Source organism: Triturus cristatus, chromosome 8 (assembly GCF_964204655.1).
Source record: "Triturus cristatus chromosome 8, aTriCri1.1, whole genome shotgun sequence".
NCBI classification, from domain to species: Eukaryota; Metazoa; Chordata; class Amphibia; order Caudata; family Salamandridae; genus Triturus; species Triturus cristatus.
In genome coordinates this window covers 1,553,165,378-1,553,187,791 of record NC_140591.1, presented here as the reverse complement: position 1 = coordinate 1,553,187,791, position 22,414 = coordinate 1,553,165,378, and the positions used below count along the sequence as shown (strand labels likewise).

General features: G+C 45.0%; 1 long non-coding RNA gene across 1 annotated transcript in view; it reads left to right on the top strand.

The window, feature by feature from the left end:
• LOC146806128 (uncharacterized) overlaps positions 1-22,046 on the top strand; it is an 85,768-nt gene extending 63,722 nt beyond the window's left edge. Inside the window, exon 3 of the long non-coding RNA XR_014967553.1 lies at positions 21,979-22,046. This is a non-coding gene — a long non-coding RNA (uncharacterized LOC146806128). The remainder of the gene's footprint in view (positions 1-21,978) is intronic.
• Positions 22,047-22,414: the final 368 nt, after the last annotated feature.

Genomic DNA, 22,414 nt, shown 5'->3' with positions numbered 1-22,414 from the left:
AAAAGCATTGGAGGCTTTTTTTAGGTCACATTTGTTTAACAAATATGAATACAAGTAATTTTAATTTCTGCCAATAAGCCTTTTGGAGTCCTGGCATCCCCCACTATTAGAATAATGGTCACGTGTGTCATTCATCCATATCATCTTATCTAAGACAGATAAAATGATGTGGACACCTCCATGCATGCATCCACTGGTGGCCATGTTCGCTGGAGTCATCTGTCCACGTTGTTTTTTTTATAATACGTAACACACTATGGACGAATGATTGTGACGACATGAACGACAATGGTATGGCAGAAGAATCAAAGGTGGTTTCATTATAGAGAATTGCAGGCAAGTGGAAAGGACACAGTCCGCATCCAACAAGACTAGAAGAGAGAAGACTGACTGCAACAATATATAAATATCTATAACTATACCATCAAATAATATGCAGTATGGGACGACATTAGACAATATATGATGATACACTCTCCAACTCCTCTTATGGATAAGCTATAACGAGGCTCAGGGCGATTAGAAACCAGTAGAGTGATCAACAAGATAGGAGAACAGCCAAGAGTGGATAGTATCAAAGGACTATAGGCCCTAACCAGTGCCTAGTAACAAGACACCCTGCCCCAAAGAGATAAACAAATATGTTGTTGGAAGTGATATGAGTGATAACACTAAGAAGCCCTAATTCAAGCTAAGGTTTTCAGGCAAATTACTTTCCCATGTTCTGTATTCATACTGACGTGGAAGTTCCCTGGTGTACCATACGGGACCTGCCGCCGCACTATACGTGACCCCACTGCCCAAGCCGCTGTCAGCGGAGTTTCCTAAGACACCGCAGAAAAGACTGCATGGAGCAAAGACCAACACATGTTTCTTCCCCGTCCGTGCCTAACATCAGGTAGGAGATTACAGACATAGATAATCAGGTGTGAAAAGGGGAGTGCTGTTAGTGACTTTCTGTAAGTATGTGATTAAGGATGGGAAAGCATTAGGTGGCTGAACATAGGTGAGCGGTACATCTCAGAGAAGGATTCAGAGTAGCTCACACCAGCAGAAGCATGTTTCTTTGGCCTCGTGTTGTACCAGTTCAAACCAGCTCTTCTCTGGTACACGCTCTTGGTATGTGGTGGCAGGTTCCCCTCCACTCCGTGTTGGCAGCATCAGTTTCTTCATGGTCACATTTGCCATGTGGGCCAAGTAGCACACTGACGCAGGAGAAGCACAGTAAGGTGTAGAGGAATGAGGGATGTCAAACGTGGATCCTTTGCAAGCCATTATTTGGAATTGCCATTTTCTTGGGAGAGTAGCCAGGAATAAACTAATATCTACGCCTATTCAAGATTGTTATCTCTCCAGTCTTTGCTGTCTGAAAATCCCAAACTGAGCTGGCCTTTAGCCTTCTTCCTGTGTCGTGCCTGTAGCATATGTAAGCAGGCTTGGAATTCAGAAGGATGCATCTCAATGCATGATTCTAAATCACATTCACTGCCCATTTGCAACTAATTTTTGTCTCTAATTTTTTTCCTGATTCATCAGTTTTTTCATGTGGATTTGGCCCTCAGGACAACTTCTGTTGGGCGCTTCCTCAAACTTCAAGCAGGATGGTTTTGGTGCATTGCTTACCAATACCATTCTTAGTCTTGCCACATTGCTACCATGAAGACTGAAAAAGGAAGTTCTCTACCACTGATTTTTTTTCTAAATGGGACCCCCTTAAGGAGACTCTTGACACCTTTTACATGTGTACTTCCATACCTGCTGTGGGTACTGGGAGGAGTCACCCTGTTCTTGGGCAATCAAGAAGGACACTAGAAAGACCTTCTTTGCATCCAGTCCTTGACAATGAACAGTCCAGTCCTTGACAATGAACAGTTGAGGGCAATAAAGCTGTCAATGAGTAACTGGTGGGGGAGCATTTTCTAGCTGGTGACATTATTGGAGGAGGCTACGCTGCTACTACCTACCTGCCATCCCACCAACACTGTCTTGGAGCAGGTTAGGTGCCTTGTAGTTGTGGTCGCCCCCGCCGCCGTTCTGCTGACATCGCACGGCCGCGGAGTGGGGCGGACTACACTTCCCAGCCTGCCCAGCGACACCGCCCACTGCCTGGTTCCAGCGCCTGGAGGCGTATAAAAGAAAGCAACCCCCTCCGCCTCGCGGACGCGCGCGGACGGCGCCGGGCTGAGCCCGGGCAGAGGGCGGGCCGTCTGTGGCCGTCCGGAGGCCGAGGGTGGCCGGGCCGTGCCACCCCTCTTTGCCGTGTCATTGGGATACTGCCGTTAAGTCATACTATCGGATCAAAGTTCACTGCCCCCAGATAAGTTCTACACGGTTGTCTTAGGCATAATAGAAGGTAAAGTCCTTTTTTCATCTTAACGCGATTCGTAAATTGTCATCCGTCAATTTTCATTTGTTGGTAACTGTCTCATCTTTCCAAAATGGAAACACGTAAAAGCACAGCGGGCACTTTAGATGCCTATTTATTGAGGGCAGAATCCATAATCATACAGGAAATACAATCAACCGAGAGGAGGCTCTCTTTAGAACCCCGGAGACTGTATAGTCATAAACTTTAGGTCTCCAGGCCTAGTTCGCTCCCTACTCAGAATCAACAGGACAACAATACATGAAAACACTCGCATTAACATGGTGTCACTTGACTATTTCTATCGTAGCGAGCAAATAAGTGCACATAGAGGGAACGGGTGCATTGTCACCCAAAATAGATTTGAACAGCTTACCACACTAGAGGAGGTGGACTGACAGTTAATACCATCGGACAATTCTGTCCCTCTAACTGCGATCCTTTCTCCACCTCTACCAATTGCCCACTTCGAACCATATCTTGGAAAAAATAAGACCCTCCCTCTTCCAACTCACTTAAAACCCATTATTCAACAAGGGATCGCACTCAACTCCGAACAGATCAGTACACCTGAAAATATTTTCCCTCTGATAGTCAGACCTTATAGGGAGGGTGATACTAGTACTAGCATGGACTCTACTGGCCACAAGCAAAACATTTCCAGGATCAATCCCACACCCAAGAAAACAAATTCGCCATTAACAATAACATTCTGGAATATATCAGGTCTCCGTACTAAGGTCCAAAACGAAGAATGGATTAATTTCATTAAGGAAAAAGAAATCATTGTCCTCCAGGAGACATGGTTAACAACCCCTATACATATAAATGGCTTTAAGACTTTTTTTAGCCCAGCGCTCCCCTCAACATCTGGTAGAGCAAAGGGTGGACTAACCATATATGTCTCAAATTTAATACCAACCCTGGAGGCCTACATCCTTAAAATTGAGCCACAATACCAGATCATACGAGTCATCATAAGTAGAATGCCATCTATCCTAATAGTTAATTTCTATAATAACCTCTCGGATACCAGATTTACAGAGGTCATTAAAGAAATTCGCGTTTCCCTCCAAAAACAACTTACCCCTAGTAAAGGAAAAGAACCAATAATAATCTGGGGGGGGGATTTTAATTTATCGCTATGTAAGAGTATCGTAAATGGAAATTGTGGTTACTGGGACCACCTACAAAATGATACCCCCCATTTCTCACACTCTCATAAGGGGTCTGTTTTGAATGAGACCATGATTCTCTTTCAATTGGCTTTTGCAAATGAACTCACCATTCCCATAACCCCCTTTGCTCCAACATTTAACGGTAGAGGTTTATCCTCCTGTATTGACTTTATCCTAGTAGGGAATATTTCCCCTAATCTGATCACTGACGTCATCACCCATGATTGCGCGTTCAGTGATCATTTCCCATTGACCGTCATAATTCAAACCACTGCCCCACAAAAACGCTGAAACATTACTCCATGCAGATCTTATTTCTATGCACCGTTCAAATGGCTACGCACTGAAATGGTCTAAAATTAACCCCATCCCCATTCTAGAAACCATCATTAACGCGGTCCATCCAGCCTTTGAAGTCTGCTTAACGGAGACGTCTACTCCCGCAGAGATTGTGGCTAATTATGAAAAAATAACACTAGAGGTTAAGAACGCCCTGACAGTGCACCCTCGGGTGCAAAAAACACCACAGGATAAACCTAAGTTCAGGTGGTTCAACCCAGTATGTTCTAGAGCCCATAAAAATCTCAAGATTGCCCTCAAAAAACCCCCAAGAAATATTCTTGAAATTTCAATAGCTAGGCAAAAATATAACAAGGCAGTAGCATCCAGGAAAAGGGAACTTAAAGAAGAACATTGGACTGCATTACATAATAGCTGCCAGAATAAAGATGCTGTAACCTTTTGGGAGATCGTAAATTCCTCTTTTTTTGACCGGACCGAAAGTTAGCGGCACACTCGAAACCACCATCTCTGAACAAGAGTGGGTCACCCATTTTTAAAAAAAAAATTCAAATCCGACTGGGCAACTTACACACACTCACTCCTTACCAATGGCCCGAACAAACTCACTAAACATGAATTTTGAGCTTGTTGAGGTAGAGCTGGCCTTGAACGCTAGCAGGTCAGGAAAGGCCCCGGGACTTGACGCGGTCCCTATGGACCTATATAAATCAAACATCGACCTCTGGGCTCCCCTGCTATTAAATGTTTTAGAAGCGCTGGGACATGTAGGACTACCAACTTCTTGGTCAGACTCGATCCTAGTCCCCATATTTAAAAAGGGCAATAGGAACAGTCCTGCGTGCTACAGACCCATTTCCCTCTTGGATTCTTTTGGAAAAGTAGCAGGCAGAATCCTTTTAGCACGCCTACAAAATTGGGCTGAGACAAACAACATCCTGTCTGACCTCCAGTTCGGGTTTAGGGAAGGTAGAGGTACCATAGAACAGGTCCTCAACCTCACCCTTTTGAGAGGGAAGTATGTCCATGCAAAGGGTGGCAGTCTTTACATGGCATACGTTGACCTGTCCGCAGCCTTTGACTGCGTAGACCACACCAAGCTCTGGTCTGTAATGACCCAATTGGGTATTGACACCAATCTGGTCAACTACATCAGAGAAATCTACTTGAATACCACCACTAGAGTAAGATATGGTATCGGGGGTCAGTTAACATCATCTTTTGGAATTGAGCGGGGGGTAAGGCAAGGCTGTGTCCTGGCTCCCTTCCGTTTTAACATCTACACCAATGGCTTAGAAGTAGCCCTGTTAAAAGGTAGCCAGGACCAACCACTTATTAAACAACGCCCAATCCCCGCCCTCCTATATGCAGACGACGCAGTCATACTCGCCCGCACCCCCCTTGAGCTACAACGGGCTCTGGTCAGATACACTAATTTCATGAAACATTTGGACCTAAACATCAATGCTAAAAAAACCTTTGTGATGGCATCAGGGAAACATTCACGTAAAAAGAAAAACATCTATCTAAACAACACCGTAATAAAGTATACCACCAATTACCCCTACCTAGGTGTCGTGATAGATAATAAAACTACTTGGAAAAGTGCCATAGAGAACAGAAATGTACAATTTTTAAAAGCAACAACGGCCCTGAGAGTGTTCGCCCGGAGGCTGGGCAAAAGAGCATCCAAGGAAATGTTAGACATTTACAAATCAAAATGCCTCAGCACGGCGACCTACGGGGCCGGGATTTGGGGAAATGCACGAGTCACTTTACTTCAAAAGACAGAGAACTCCTTTTTGAAATTTTTGCTGGGAGTTCCGTCGTCCACTTCAACTTTCAATATTCACAGCGAACTGGGTCTTCCATATATCACAGACATGATACGTATGCAGCCTATTCTTTTGTGGCATCGCATCTGGTCCACACCAGAATTAAAACTCACCCAGGAACTCATCAATGACTGCTTGAAACTGGAGCACGGATCACTAATCACTTGGCTTGCTTTCGTCAAAAACTTTCTAATGGACTTAGGACTTGAGCATCTTTTTTTAAATCCCCAAAATATCACTTTGATCCCCAGAAAAAGATTGCGAGACATGTGCCTAACCCATTTAACTGATTTGCGTCTGGCTCTTGAACTAAACAAAACCTCTGTACAACTGTCTTTTTCCATACAAACAACTGACCAAATAGAGCCTTATTTGAACTCCACCCTAAGTAATTATGAGAAATTCCTACTCACCAGACTGCGACTGAACATATTCCATCGTTTAATTACTTTCCCTGTGACAAATGACTGGAGTACCCAATTGATCCTGTGCCCTTGTGACGACCTTTCCCCCCAAACAACTTTGCATGTAATTATGTTTTGTAAATTCTATGCAGAGCCAAGAAAGCTATACCTGATCCCTTTTTTGAAACTTTTGGGCTTAACCCAATGCAGGCCAGCCTTCATGGCCCTCCAAATGTTAGAAACAGAACCATCGGCAAAAAACACGGCAATGTTCTTAAAATTTTGTGTGCGACATAGAACCAACCTTCAAACGGAGATTAGCCCCCCCTCCTTGTTTTTAAGCATTTAACTGATAGATGGTTTTCACAAGTCACCCAAACATACCCTACGATGAACTGGGATAGCCCCCCTATGCACCCTAAAATTGCTAGCGGGGGGCTTGTTTGTTCCTTTCCCGCCCTGTATCGTTTAAACATTTTTATTGTATTTTACCATTTTTAACGATTGCCAAAACATTTCTCTTAATTGCTTTTTTCGCACTTACTGCCACTTAGTCAGGCCAAATTAATTCATTTTTTCTAAAATGATAGGTGCATAACTGTCAATGTATTTGATATGTAAACGCTTTTATGGTATGTAATTTTCTTACCGAATAAAGTTTTTCAATCAAAGTAACTGGTTGTCTGTGGTTAGGCATTTGTGGATGGCTAAAGCTATAAGTGACAATTCTTAGGTGAATGGCTGTGGGTAGAGCAAGCTCTGAGTTTGTTGTTACGTGAGGAAGGGAGTGTTAAGGAGGACAAGTGTGAGTCACTGAGCATCTATAGGTGAACAGTTGAGGGCCTGGGAACCTGTGAGTGACCAAGTGTCTGTAGGTGAGAGAGAGAGCGAGAGAGGGAAGGGAAACAGAGCTTCTGTCCAAGTGTCAGTTAAATGATTGAAAATAAGAGACACTGTGACTGGCTGAGCATTGGCTGGTGGGAGAAGATGGCAGAGTTTCTGCAAGTGAAGGATTAACAAGGAGTAAAGTTGTGAGGAAATGGATATGTGTCTGTAGGTGTAAAAAACAGGAAACAAGGACATCTTGAGTTGCTTAGTGTCAATAGGATGGTGACTGATGGTAGGGGGAAATGTGAGTAACAGAGTCTGTCGGTCAGTGGTTGAGAGGGAGTGAAACTGAGTGTCTGAGTGATAAAAGTGAACAATTAAGGTTTAGGAACTCCATGAGTGACTGTCTGTTGGTTAGTGATTGATAGCGAGGGAGGGTTTGATCAAGTTGCGTCGCTTTCCGTGATGTGTAGAAGCGAGAGAAGCTTTAAATGTGCATATGTGAGGAAGTGAGGGCACGGCAGAAGCACAAGAGTGAAGTAAGCAGTGATATGTGAATGGTGGAGGATGAGGTGTGTTACGACTGGCTTCAGGTGAGCAGTTCAGGAGAAGGGAAGAAATAAATTGCTTACTGCCTACAGATTATATTACAGCACTCCACCTACAAGATGGCTTGCCACTAGTTGAGCAATTAGTGCATTTCTTAATTTGAGCCGGTGGTTTCCAGTGCTCGGCACCAGCACTTTATTGTCAACACCGGCACTTATGAGAGTCTGCCACATGGTAGAGTTATTTGTCAAATTTAGAGACGAACACACCAACAGCTGTTTATTAATTCAATAAACATTAAAATGACTGAAACTTGCAGTTCAAGCCATTCTTATAGCTTTAGGGGCCTGTAATCGTCGGAAGTTTCAAACTTGTAGTAGTGTGATACATAGTCGTTGTGCTGGTACTGTCATTGGCAGTGCTGGCAGGGGCCATGGGTGATGCAAGCTGATCTTACGACAGCCCTGGCACTTATTTTATTTACAAATTAAGCACTGAAGTCATGAGTGACAATGTCATAGGCCAGTGATTGAGGCTGGGAAAGATCCAAGTAAGTTGCTGCAGGCCCTGAGTGAGTCAATGATGGTGGAGAAGCTACACAGGGATGAGATTTTGAAGTTGAGTGATTGATGTTGACAGAAGTTGTTTGCTGAGCACTAGTAGGTAAGTTATTGGGGGTTAGGAAAGCCATAAGTTAGATAAAATGTTTGTTGATGATCAACTAAGGGGATTGAAACTGTGAGTAGATATCGGTCTGTGGGTGATCGATTGTGAGGGAAGTGACAGTTCTGCAGGTAAAAAATCCAGGGGGTAGGGCTGTAATTAGATACATTTCTGTAAGTGAGCGATTGAGAGAAAATAAGACTCAAGAGAGTGAGAGCCGGCAAGCGAGCAACAGGGAGCAGGAAAATCTGTGAGTAGTTGAACGTAGATGGCGAATTAGGATGAGGGAAGCTGTAAGCGGCTGGGTAATTGATAGAGTGGGAATCTGTAAGCTCCTGTGATTGGATGTTAACTGATCATTCGGTTAGGTTTTGTTCTTTCCTTTATCGTATTTTTGGGTCTGTTTTTTTCTGTTATAGACAAATTGCATAAAGTTCAAGAATGGAAAAGAAACCCAGTACTAGATGATCTGCCCACACCTTTCATGGGATAGCTGCACTTGAGTCTGTGGGAAGCTCTAATTGGCTGAGAGCCTGCTCTGGGTGCCTGGTCTGAAATGCTTTCCTTGATGCCAATGGGTGGCTGGCCTTCATGACATTTAGTTTGGTGGGTAGAACTTGGTGTACGATTAGAGCCTGGGATCCTGGGTTGAGATTTAGGCCTTGGATGGAGGACTGTGTTTGTGGCATGGGTGGGGACCTGGGAACCTGAGCCTCAGTGTACGAATTGGAAGTTTTGTTCTGGAAGAAGGACCTATGTCTTAAAGGTTGGGAGTGAGAGCAGTGGCGGCTGCTATCGAAAAGTACAGGTGGGGTGAGTAGAAAAAATCAATACAATTACTTACCTGGCTGCGGGTCGTTGCCTCAGTCCTCTTCTGTTCCTGCCAGAAGCAGGAATCACACACAGGCATCCCTAAGCCAATCATGACGCTGCTGTCACTAGGACAGCAGCATCGTGATTGAACTGAGTGCCATGGTTCGGCGATCAGACCTGGACTATGAGCCTGTGCATCTTCTCCACCCAGGCTATACAGTACAGCTGGTGGAGAACATGCAAATTGTGCATGACAGTTTGGCCAGCCCAAGACGGCCAGCCAAACCGTCAGGCACACTTAAGTGCCCCAACCACTCTTCGCCTGCAGGCTGTGACGACAGCCCAGCCCCGCCGTGCCCCGTAAACCTCCATCAGTACGAAATATAAAATGATGATAACGTTGCGTTATTATCATTTTATTTTTCCTTTTTCCACTGCTCAAAGAGCAGTGGGGCGACGCTCCTCCGCCTTATCGGAGGAGCTGCCACTGAGTGAGAGCCCCATTATGGTTGGGGCCGGGTGTCTGGGCCCCATGTGTTGGGGTTGTAAGGCTGGACATCGCATGCAAAAGGCTCAGGAATCTGGCACAACTTGTGTGGGTGATTGGAATAAGAATGGATCAAGAAAAATTCTTTACTAGCAATGTCTTTACCAAGCATCATGTACCACACATGCATTTACCACACATATGCCTCTGCCACACATACCTTTACAACGCATATGCCTATACCACTTTACCACACAAGGTAAGTACAGTTATATATATGCATCCAACGGTTCACTTCGCAGTTAACCAAATTAGCACGCACTCACAAAGAATATTACAAAAAACTGGATAGGAATCCGACACGAGTCTTTAAGGAACATCTAGATAAGGAAATTCAAAGATGGCAACAATTGAATTTAATTGATGACGATGAAAGAAAATTCCTGAGCACTGAACACCCCGTAATGGCGACGATTTACTTTCTACCAAAAGTACATAAGAACCCATTGAAACCACCAGGTCGACCAACAGTGTCTGCCAAAGGCTCGCTTATGGAACCGGTAGCGAACTACATCGACTATTTTTTGATGCCTTTCGTATTCAACCTAAGCTCATATTTGAAAGACACTACTGACCTATTGAGACACCTACAAGAATTACCATGGCAAACATCTTATATGCTAATTACAATGGATGTCACATCATTATATACAAATATTGAACATGACATTGGATTACTAGCATGCAGTTACTTTCTCAAAGAGCGAGACATCAAACTTAAGCAGCACAATCAAATGTTAATGGACATGATCCATATGTGCCTCACTCAGAACACATTCCTTTTTGGAGAAGAAATCTTTATACAAACTAAAGGATGTGCAATGGGGTTTTCTTTCAGTCCCGGATATGCCTGCCTCACCATGGGTTGGTGGGAGCAAGAAATAGCATGGCACCCCAAAAATGACAAATAGGTTTGACTTTGTAGACTGGATACCTACTAAAGAAAATATAGAACTTGGGATAGTTTTAACAGACTGTGAGTGCGTGCTAATTTGGTTAACTGCGAAGTGAACCGTTGGATGCATTTAATACGGCATGGCTCGGCCACAGCACTGCACCGGATAAAGACGCGCCAGGGGTCCCCCGAACGGAGCTGAATTGTGGTTATAACAGTTATATAAATTCATCCACTTGCACACACAGGGATACAACGGCAGTCCTCGGTGAGTTTCTTAAACCTTTATAAGACACACATGAGTGGCTGTCAATGCGTTTCGATTGCTCCTGGCAACCTTGTTCACAATAGTTTGCGCCATCTAGTGTGAAATTTAAATACAAAAGTGCAAGTAAACATAAAATACAGCTTTCGGTTACTGGGAATGTTTAGAGTAATTCCTTAAAAAGATAGAAGCAATTCATACCATAATTATTATACATACAAGTTACATATGGTTAACAAAACCGATTTCCTAATGCACCATATCTTTTTCTGTTGTTACCATACCATCGATATAAAATAATTCACTCCACTGTTAATGGTGTTGTAAACAGTTCAGTCACTGATTACCCAATAAATATTTTGAAACGTAATAAGCAAAATGAATGTTAGACACATATAATTTGTTTTACTTCAACCGGCCTTCTGTGGCTTCTAACACCAATAGTATTGATTGCATGGATGTTACCCCTTTCTAATACAACAGTTTTAAAGAAAAGTTAGAAATACTCATGAAAACGGCAAGTGCCTATTTATCCTTCCGAATAACTTCCCTTTCCACCTTAAAAAAGTGCTCGGTGCTTAAATAAATTAAAAATTAATTATCTTACTTTAAATCTGCAAGCCACTAAAACACAGATTCTGTAGTAATTCACACCGTAACCCTACCTAGGTAATGGGATAAGTATGTATCCAACATATCTCAATCAAATATCTAGTATGGGCAAGAACAGCAAAAATTCAAAGTTGTCTTCGGAAATACATTAAACCTTCTAAAGCTGTATGGCTATCCCAGAGGCCCAAGACACCTTTCAAGAAACACGTACAACCATAAATACATTAGAGAAGACAAGTGTATAGTTTCTTATCAATATTTAAACCCATTAGTTCCTTGCTGTCAAGCTCCAGGATAAACTGGGATTCCAATTTTCGTAATTCCTTCTCCCTGTCAGCTCCTCTCTTTCTTTTGGGAACTTGTACTATACAACTGCATTTTTAAACTGAAGGGTTACTCTGATGGTATTGTTCAAAGTGCAGTGCAATGGGGTAACTGCGATCTTAGTTTGTAATTGCTCCGTTGTGCTGCAGTATTCTTTTGTGTACGGGTAAGATGCTACTCCCCACATATAATCTCTTACAGGGAGATTTGAGAATAAATACCACAAACTCTGATTTACATATTAAGCTAACTCTCACTTTGATCTTCTTCTTAAACGGTGTCACTAACATTGATCGATTCTCCATTCTTACAGGCTTTGTATTTAGTGCATTTTCTGAATCCATCTGGTTGTGCTAACCATGTCCTAGAGTTTGCGCTTGTGCTATATTCACTTTTAACCAAATAGTCCATCATCAATTTAGATTTCCTATAACTTATCTTGGGATGTCTTGGCATCTGCTTGCCTATGATGGGATCTTCTCTTAATAGATGCCAATGCCTCTACCCTGTAGTGTTCCTAGTAAACTCGTTATAAATCTATGAGATTGTGTCATGTCTGTTTTTTCTTTAAGCTTGCCTTCGAAGGATTAAACAGGCCTTTCTCCCTGTCTAGTTCACAGGTTCTTTTTGAAGCAGCATTCAGTATGGCATCTGAGTATCCTTGTTGCTTAAAAAGATTAACCACACCCTTCTCTATTTTATCATATTCTGCTTATGTACCACAGGTCCGTTTAGCTCTGTATAATTACCAAATGGAATGCTTTTGATCAGAGGCACAGAATGGAAGCTACCTGCATGGAGTATTGTATTGCCCGCTGTGGTTTCCCTAAATATTGAGGTTTCTAACCTTTCCGCTTCTACCTGAATATTAACATCTAGGAAATCTACAGATGTGGGACTTATCTTTGATGTGAATCTCAGATTAGATTCATTATTATTAAGTTCTCTCACAAATTGTAAAGCCTCCCCCTCTGTGCCCTGCCACAGCACAAACAGGTTGTCTATGTACCTAAGACATCAGGGGCGGTTTCTCCACTAGGGCTGTAGGGCTGCGCCCCTCTTAAAATTCCTACACATTTACATTAAAAAATATACAGATCGATTTATTTAGAGATACAATCGTATCTCTAAATAAATTGATGCATTTAAGTCAGGGTTGTCTGTTTCAGGCTGCCTGCCCCCCCTCGCTCTGAAGCAGGAGACAGAAAACAGGCAGTAAATCAGCTTTCTTAACGTGGCACACGATGCAGGGCTTTCTGTTTTAAAGCCCTTCATTGCCATTAGGGTCTCTGGTTGTATGCACACTGTAGGCCAGTGACGCAATAAGCGTCACAGTTTCGGGCGTAGGAAACTTCATCCCTGCTTGATTTCAGACGTCTGTCATTCAAAGACGTAGATCCCACCCTTTCGTCATTCGTGAGAGTGGATGACTTCTGATCAGATTCCTTGTTCTCGGTAATGGTAAGTTGATTGCAAGCTAATGCTGTTTTCTGTATATTGTGGAGAGACCCCTCACCACTCTAACCTTCCCCACTGTGACACCCTAGGCCCTCGCTGCACATTGCTCACTCCTTTAGAAGTGGAGCCGCAGCATTTGCTCCATTGTGAAATGGATCCAAATAAGGAGCAGGGTTGCTCTTGTTCCCTTGCAAAATGGATCCAAATATCCGAGTCAGGCCCAAAGCGAAAGGTATGTGTTTACTGTGCGACATGCTTTCACTGATGCTAAAACATGGATTGACTTACAAACATTGAGTGTTAAAAACGTCCCGGGAATGCAGTTCAGCGATTTAGTTCCTCTCTTGTTTTACATGCTTTACTCTGTGCATACTTTGAAGCTTCAGCCATGCCAGGTGTTTAAGAGGGGCTATGATTGAGCGCTCGGGTGCTAAGGCTAAAGCCAAACAAAGTGCCTGTCAATGGGTTGTCCTCTCTGCAGAGCACACAGAACAATGTTTGTATATTCCATTTGCAACTGAAATTCTGTGGATATGTGTGTGAAGGGGGTACACTGATGTCAAAATATTTGCAAGGCAAAAGTGAGAGAAATTAAAGTGCTTACATTTGAGGGAGTGCAGTGCATGTTGGGGCGGTGAAGTGACAGAGATGGGAGGAAGGGCATTCGGGGAAAAGTAAAAAGAGGATGCTAAAGAAGAAAGAGAGGGGGTAGAAGATGTGCAGATGGACAAAATATGCAGATAAAAAGAGGATGCATATCTAACATAAAGCACACATAATTGAAGTACAAAACTCCTTCCACAGGCCTCAATGCTATTTAGTTCACAGACTCACTATTTCAAAACATTCCCAATCCTTTTTTTTTAACACTTTATTTTTCCAAATAAAGAAGGCAATTCACAATGCATTGCGTATGGTTATTGCACAACCCAAAAAATAATGAACCGTACCTGACAGTACATACTACAATAATGGAAAATATATTGATTCCTACAGTGGCAACACCCAATAGACGCCGGATCCCGACCCCCCTCCCTCGCACCCACCCACCTTCCCCACACCATCCTGCAAAGTTTGAGCAGTCGCTTTCCTGTGGATACTCTGGCCCGTAACCTCACCACAAGCTGACGCCATGTCATGTTGTGTGACAGTGTGTGACACCCGTCTCTCAGCCCACTCCCTCCGGCACTATGCCATTGTCAGTATGTGAGGCAGAAGCTTGCCTGGCCATGTCCAAGTATGCTCGCAGTAGTCCCTATATATCTTTAGGACGGGATCTTGGCGGCATCAAACTGGCATATAACTCTGCATTAATGTTGCAATACACCAGGCTACGCAACCAGTCTTGTAACTTGGGGGCTGTTTTCCTCCCCCAGTGGATGGCTACCTCACTCTTCGCCAGCAGCAGCCCCAGGGACGCCAACCTTCTAGCCTTCTTGGGAATCTGAACTGTATAACCCAGGAGGGCGATTTCAGGAAGGGGGACAAGTGGAATCCCAATGATTTTCCCCAGTGTTTCGTGTACCTCCGCCCAATAGGTCTGTAAACGAGGGCAGGTCCAGGCCAGATGAAGAAAGCCAGCATGTGGAGCGGTGCATTTCAAGCAGTTGTGAGGTTTGGAAGCATCAATCTTGTGGGCCATGGCAGGCGTGTAATAAGCACGGCGGAGGAATTTAAAATGTAATAACTTATGACGGCTGTTAAGCGAGATATCCCCGGTGACCACACAGCACTTCTTCCATTGCTCATCTGTGATCACCCCGCCTACATCCGCCTCCCATTCCTGTCTGATCCTGGAGTTTTCTACAGGAAGAAGCTGAGCGCAGGCCTTGTACATTTTAGAAACCAGGCGAGCGCCACCTGTATCTTCCAGGACCAGGCTGAGTGGGTGGAATGCATCCGGCTCAACCGGGACTGAGGGAAACTCCGCACGCAAGGCGGCTTTCATTCTGCACATGAGGAAGCGGGTCATAAAACTGCAATCTAGGAATCTGTCGTCTTCGTCTATTGTGAAGACATGCCCCCCGGGAAATAGGTCACCTATCATAGCTATGTCTGCTGTTGCTAATGTGCGCTGTACTATTCGCTCTCCAGTAAGTGGGAACCATCTGGTGTTGGGCAAGGGAAGGGCAGAGGAGTATAAAGATGTGGCCCCGTTCGCCTACGCAGTCTATCCCAGGCCCAGGCAGTCATTGACACTGTCTGAATATCCTGCTTGTCCCGTGGGAAACCACCCGGTAGGATCTCGCTCAGTTTGTCTGGAAGAACCAAGTCCGCCTCCGGTCTCGGATACGGGCGTTGGGGTGAAACCAGGCGTGCGCATAGCGGCACTGCGCCACCAGGTAGTACAATTGGAAGTCTGGGACACTAAAACCTCCTCTGTCATATGGCTGGGTCAATATGGACCAGCGAACTCGGGGACGCCTGCCACCCCACACCAGCCGGATCATAAGTGACCTTAGGGTGCGAAAGAAACCGTCCGACAGGGGCACAGGGATATTATTAAATAGATATAGCAATTTGGGGAGGACCACCACTTTTATGATAGCCACTCGGCCAGCTAGAGACAAGGGTAGTCTTAGCCATCTGTGCACCTGCTCTTCTATTTTCTGAAAGGTCTGCCCATAATTCAAGCGTATGAGTTGAGTGGTATCCAGGTGGATGTGGAGGCCGAGATATTTCACCGAGTCCTGGCACCATTCCACAGGGAATTCACAGTCCCATCAGACCATGGACTCCGTTAGTGGGAATATAATAGACTTGTGCCAATTGATGCCCAGCCCGAGAAACTGCCAAATCAGATAATTTCCCAAATTAGAGGAACCAGGTTTAGATGAGGCTCCTGGACATACAGGATGGTGTCATCTGCGTATAGGGAAGCCAAAAGCGGGCCCGTTCTGAATTGTAGACCTCTATGCAGGTGTCGTAATTGGAAGTGCTGGACTAGTGGGTCCATCGCTAAAATGAATAATAGAGAGGATAGAGGACAACCCTGTCTAGTCCCGCGGTGTAAACGAAATGGCTTGGACAGAGTACCATTCAGGCGAAGTCGGGCCGAAGGGCCTCTGTATAGTAAGGAGACAATTGCGATGAAACTTCCGCCAAATGTCAATTAAAGTGTGTTGTTCACAGAGGTCCCTCAAAGCTCGCCACGCACGTGGCTTGGCGTCGTCGCCCTGGAGGTGCTATCCAGGACGGGGTGAATCAGTAAGTTGAGGTCACCTCCCAGGAGTAATGCTTGGGGACTTAGTTTTGTGACTCGTGCGTTCAGGTCATGGAAAAAATCCGGGGCATCTACATTGGGTGCATAAACATTGACCAAGGTGACTGTGTGTCCATACAGGGTACCCGTAACCATCACGTACCTGCCCTCAGGGTCTCGGAACGAGTCTGTGAGTGTAAAAGGAACCCTCCTGTGGATCAATATGGCCGTGCCCCTGGCGTAGTTGCTGTAATTGGCAAAAAATCTATGCGGGCCCCACCTAGTGCCAAAATGTGCTGAATCGGTAACGGGGAGGTGCGTCTTCTGTAAGTATGCTATGTCAACCTTGTGCCGCATGAGATAGTGGATCACCTGCCACCTTTTACGAGTATTATTGAGCCCCCTGACATTCCAGGACATAAAAGTGACGGCCGATGGCCCCTGCATGTTACCTAACCGTGTCATTTGGCCAGTGTATGAGCTCATGTCTGTCAGGACGTGTGTTCAGCGTCAATATGGCAAGCAATGTTACAATAAAGTGTGCAAAATAACCACAACGATGTGTGCTTGTACCCCCTCCCCCCCTCCCCCCACCCAGCCGCCCACCATCCCGAAGGTGGCCTTCCCTTTCAACATTCACCTGCCCGTTGGTCATAGGGACCGTAAGGCTAACAACCGAGGACCAAAAAGTGGACCCCTTGAATGCACTGAGTCAAACACAAAGGATACACCCAATACACCCAGGGGGGGGTGGCAGCCCTCAAGTTAAACCAACCAAGTGAAATAACTGAATGTAACGTTAAACAGTGCGAAATCCCCATCACAAATAATAAAGCAAGTAAATGCAATCAAACCATCATACAGTTCCAGAGTTTGAAAAAAGTTCAGCGCTAGCATCTGATCCGCTGTGTGGAGGTGAGGCCTGCACGCCTTCCGTCGAGTTCTGTGTGTTCCACGCCCTATATGTGCGACAAAATTCCTGGGCTTCTGTGGGAGTATCAAATATTTTGGACCTGCCGTCAAAGTCCACCGTCAGCCTCGCCGGATATAGCATTCCATATTTCAGCCCAAGGTTGCGAAGCGTGGCCTTTACTCCCTGGAATTTCCGTCTCGCCTCCTGAACCATCGGGGTAAAGTCCGGATAGAAGAACAGCTTCAATCCCTGCCATTCAATTACTCCGCGTTCCCTCGCCATTCTTAATGCTGTGTCGGGGTCTCGGAAGTTCAGGAGTCTTGCAATGATAAGCCTAGGGGGGGAGGCCAGGATTTGGTCTTGGGCCAAGTGATCGGTGCGCGCCTTCAACGACAAAGCCGCGATTGAACGCATCGCTGCCAAATAGGTCTGTAAGGAGCTTCTCAACAAAAAGGTCCATCCGGCCTGTCGGTGTTGTCTCAGGTACTCCCATTATGCGGATGTTGTTGCGTCGCCCGCGTGTTCCCAAATCCTCGTTCTTGATTGCGACTTCCTTTAGCAGGCGTTCCGTTCTTTCTAGGCGCTTCAACGATTGGGCGGTCCCATCTTCCAAGTCCGATACTCGAGCCTCCACCACATCCAGCCGTTAGTCATGGGCCTGGACCTTGGTGCCCAGCGACAAGATAGTGCGCTCCAGCGAGTCAAAGCGGGAGTACAGTGATCTGAAACCTGCCCTCATCTCGAGCAGCAGCGATGCCGCAGAGGTCTCAGGAGGCTCCAAGGCCTCCGCTGCGTGCGTCTTGTCCGCCATCGCGTTGGGAGGTGCTGTGGTTCCCTCTATTGTCTTCCCAAAAGACAGGGTGCTCTGCCTAGAATCTTTACGACCCATGCTTTCAAGATGGCGCCGTCTTTGGAATGGGCCCCAACAAACCTGAAAGTCGTGAATATGGCGTGGGCAAGTAGAGCTGGCCACGCACTCCGCGGACCACAGGGGGGCTCTGGGCAGTGAGGTATCTGTTGAGCGCAGTCCATAAAGGTCTAAGCCGTGGAAGAGTGCGGGAGGCCAGCAGGAGTGGTCCCCTCAATCAAAGGGCGAGCGAATCACGTTCAAAGCTCTGCTGTAGATTGAGGGCAAGGTTGCGCTGTGTACTGTGTGGGAATAGCGCTGCCAACTGGAGGGCCAGACCTTCAAGGTGGTGCGCCGCAGGTCCAGCGTGTTGCATGATGCGGTGTAGGCGCGAAACGTTAGGGCCCCAGTCGATCTTCTCCAATGGTGCAGCGAGGGGCATTGCGCAGTCTCACCCCTCCGAACCACCCCGCCAGCCAGCCCGCCGCCCCAGGCCGGTGCTCCAGCCCCGATGGTTCAGGCGCCTGGGCCCTGTCCCCGCCGTGCCTGATTTTCGCCCACTGTGTCTAGGGGGGAAGTTACCATCAGGCCAAGAGCAGATTGCGGGAACCGGCTACCGGCCAGCAGGGGGGATCCGACGTGTGCCGCCTAACTCCTCACAGGTTCCGGTGATGCTGGGCCCAGCATCAGCAGCCGGCTTCGGGGGATCACGCAATGCGGGCCCGCCCAGGCGCTCGAATCAGCCACGCCGGCAGGCCCGGTCTCCGCAGCCGTCGGTTTCTCGTTCGGCCCCGCTGGTGCTGGCGCCCTGAATTTAACACCGGTGACGCAGCGCTGCCTTCGCCATCGATGCCGCCTGGAGTGGGGCGGATTGCACCGCCAGTATCGGGGGAAATCGCCGCTGGGCCGGTCTAAGGAGGAGACCTTCTCTAGCAGGCGGCCATCTTCGCCGCCGGCTTGGCCATGCCCCAAACATTTCCAATGTTAATTATTTATAAGAAATCATTGTTGTTACTCATATATCTTAAACAGCTAACATCCAGTGACAAAGCCAATCATTCTGACAGGCTTTAGGCATATGTCAGTTTCTGTGCCATTTATCTGGATAAAATTATATCTCAGAGAGAAACCAAAATCCTGGTATGATGGGACACTATGGGAATCACAGAAATGTATTTGGCATGTTCCTATATAGAGAGCACTCACTTTTTTCATCTCACTTAAAGACCTGTCTGCACATATTTCTACATTACTGAATACAGCTAGCATCTGTGGGTGCTTCCCGAAGTCTGGGTAGAGCATATTTTTCCACAGTTAATGCGGCATGCAGTGCAAGACACTGGGCAAGAATACAGTTTAAGGGGCTAAAGTTGTCGTGCAGAACAATTTACACATTACAGTCACTGTTGAACAAATTAATGCAGGAAGATATGGAGCAGTTTTCATTCAATATTTCAAGACTATACGTTCCCACTGCTTAATAAGCCTTTCTTTATTGCAACATTAATTTGCTTTAAAATGTACCATTTGCCAATTTTTTTTTCATTTCTTTCTCAGGAGAGGAACTCCCCCTGGACTCCAGGTTTGTCCATAAAATTTGTTAACATCACTTGCTATATAAACATCATGCCCAACGTTTACGCCCACCACTTTCAAATGTCACCAGCCACCACGGTGAGCCATAATTCTGTATGTTTTGACCAGTGTTCCATGGTATGGCCTCCAAGCACCTGCTTCTCCCACCAGCCCATATGCTAGTTTGCATAACTCGGGGTGAAGCAGGTGCCCATAGCCATTACTTTTTGTTGTTGGTAAAGCTGGCTCCCAAAGGTCATAATATTCTTCATGAGGCACCACTCAATCATTTCCAAAAGAATGTTATTATGCTGGCAAAGCCTATTGGCCTCATGAGAAGGAAATGTTGTACTGCCTTCAGGCCATCATGATGATGTATACTCGTGTATAATGTAGATACATCTAGGGTCATGAGTAACATGTCTGATTCCCACTTTACATCATAAATGTGTCTAAAAAAATCTGATGTATCTTTTATATGTGATGGAAGGGTCGCGACTATAGGATTATTTAAAAAGTTGATATATTTAGACAAGTTTTCAAACAAGCTATTTTGTGCTGCAATTATAGGTCTTCCCAAAGGCCTCACTAAATCTTTATGAACCTTTGGTATCAAGTAAAATGAGGGTACAGTTGGAAAATCCCGTTTTAAAAACATATAGTTACTGAAAAAAACAAAGGTTACAGAGTTATAGTTAGGTTCGGATTTCAACTTTTGCCCAGCAATGCACTGCTTATGACCTCACATATTACATCACTCATGACATGGTCAGTGACATCACTGATGAAATCTCAAATTACATCATTGGTGGTCCCCAGAGCCGGGGGGCGCTTGGACCCCCTCTTTAATATTTACTTTAGCCCCAGGAAGGTCCCTGGGGCCTGGGGGTCCACGTCGCCCCACTGTCTGTTTTTTAAATTATAGCCTCTGGGAGGTGGGGGTTGCCTAGACCTGGGGGGGTCCGCGAGGCCCCCCTAATTATAATTTACATAAGCCTGGGAGGTGGTGGTCACCAGGGCAAAAATATGGCCTTGGAGGGGCGACCCAGTGTGCCCCTTTCATGTTTTATAATTCTCTTTATGCCCACGGAACCTGACCCACCTGGGGGCTACATTAAAAACAGTCGCAGGGGACCATGCTTGTTTTTTGTTATTTATTTACAGTGATATTCGCAAATTAGGCCATGAATTTTAAAAAAATGATTTTTTGCCCTGCCATGGTCCCTCTGGGACCCCAGGACCAAGGTTAGGGTATTCCACCTGTCCCCTTTTCTTTTTGAGCTTCATGGCTGCCAGCACTTCCTGGTTGAAGTGTTGATAGCCAATAAGAGCTCTGCAGATCTCTGTACGAGTGTACGAGCTTGTCATTACTGTGAAGGCTTCGCAATCATAGATATACAAATTTGGATTTTCTTTAATATCTTGCAAACTACTGAAGGGATTTACACCAAATAACTGAAAGCGTAATTTGCGGACCAAACGCTACCTTTCTGCCAAATATGGTGCAATTCTGTCCAGCAGTTCGGGCTTCAGGCGTGTCTAAGGACTGTATGGAAAGTAACATGGGAAACTCACTGTTTTTGAATCCCCCACCCTTGGATCGCCCCTAAACTTTCCATGCACAACTAGAATTACCTGTACACTTTTTGGGGAACAGTTTGTGAAGATTCGTCAATGTACACCAAAGTTATAGGCAAGTCAAAAAAAACTTTTCCTATGGAAACATGGTCTAACTATAACTACTTACTGGTGATGGAAGGATATATATATATATATATATATATATATATATATATATATATATATCCATCCGTCCATCCCCCTACTGGCGGTCGACAGTAAGCAGTTATAGTTAGACATATATATATGACAATAGGGGGCCTGCCCATTTGAATTGATTTTTGAATGTCTCTGGAGCTCTCAGGATACGCAAGGGAGATTACCCGTGCACTTTCTGGAGTGACATTATCATTGAACTACAGAGAGTGTTCAACATGTTTGGAATTTACAATAAATATTGCACACTGAGTGACAGAGTTGTTGTTTTCTATTTTTGCACAGGACAATATATTGACTATCACACGTGAAACTGATTTCTTTAAAGGCAAGAGTGGGGACATATACATACCTTATAAAGTGAAGGTATGCAAATTTGCACAGGGTCAATATACAGAGGAAATTTGTTGGCTGGAACAATGTTGCAATCGCAATGCATTATGGGCTTGGTAGTCCATAATTGAGGAGGGGATAATAACACAGCGATAACCCACTGATTTGTCAACTATAAAAGAAATCATGCATCAAAGATGAGATCTATTGCATTGTTTGTGAATATGCCATTTTATTTGAACTATCAGTGCTAAGTGTGAGTAGTTATAACTGAAGTCTTCTGTTTATGTCGACAGATTGGTGTTTAAAAATAAGAGCAACTGACCACTCTGCTTTCCATAAGACCCAGTGAGGATCGAAACGCGTCATGGAGATCATTGGCTCTCTGTAATAAAAGGTGTTAAATTACACTCCGAATGGTGGGCTTGTTATTCTGCCAGATATGGGAGGATTGTGCTTTTGCAATATATATATTCTTGTTTGTATAGGAAAACCAAAAAATAGCGGGCACTCCAGTGTGTATGCAATTCTTTATTTAATTATCTTGCAGCCAGTTACAACCACTGATGCATTTTAGCTTACAAAAAGCCTTTCTCAAATTGAGTGAGCCCCACCACCTCAATAAACAAATAACCAACAATTCATAAACATACTATTGTTCTAATGGTTTCTCTATATAGAAATCCCAATATTTAATGAATCAGTTTAAAATGCTTAAAACAATAATCACAA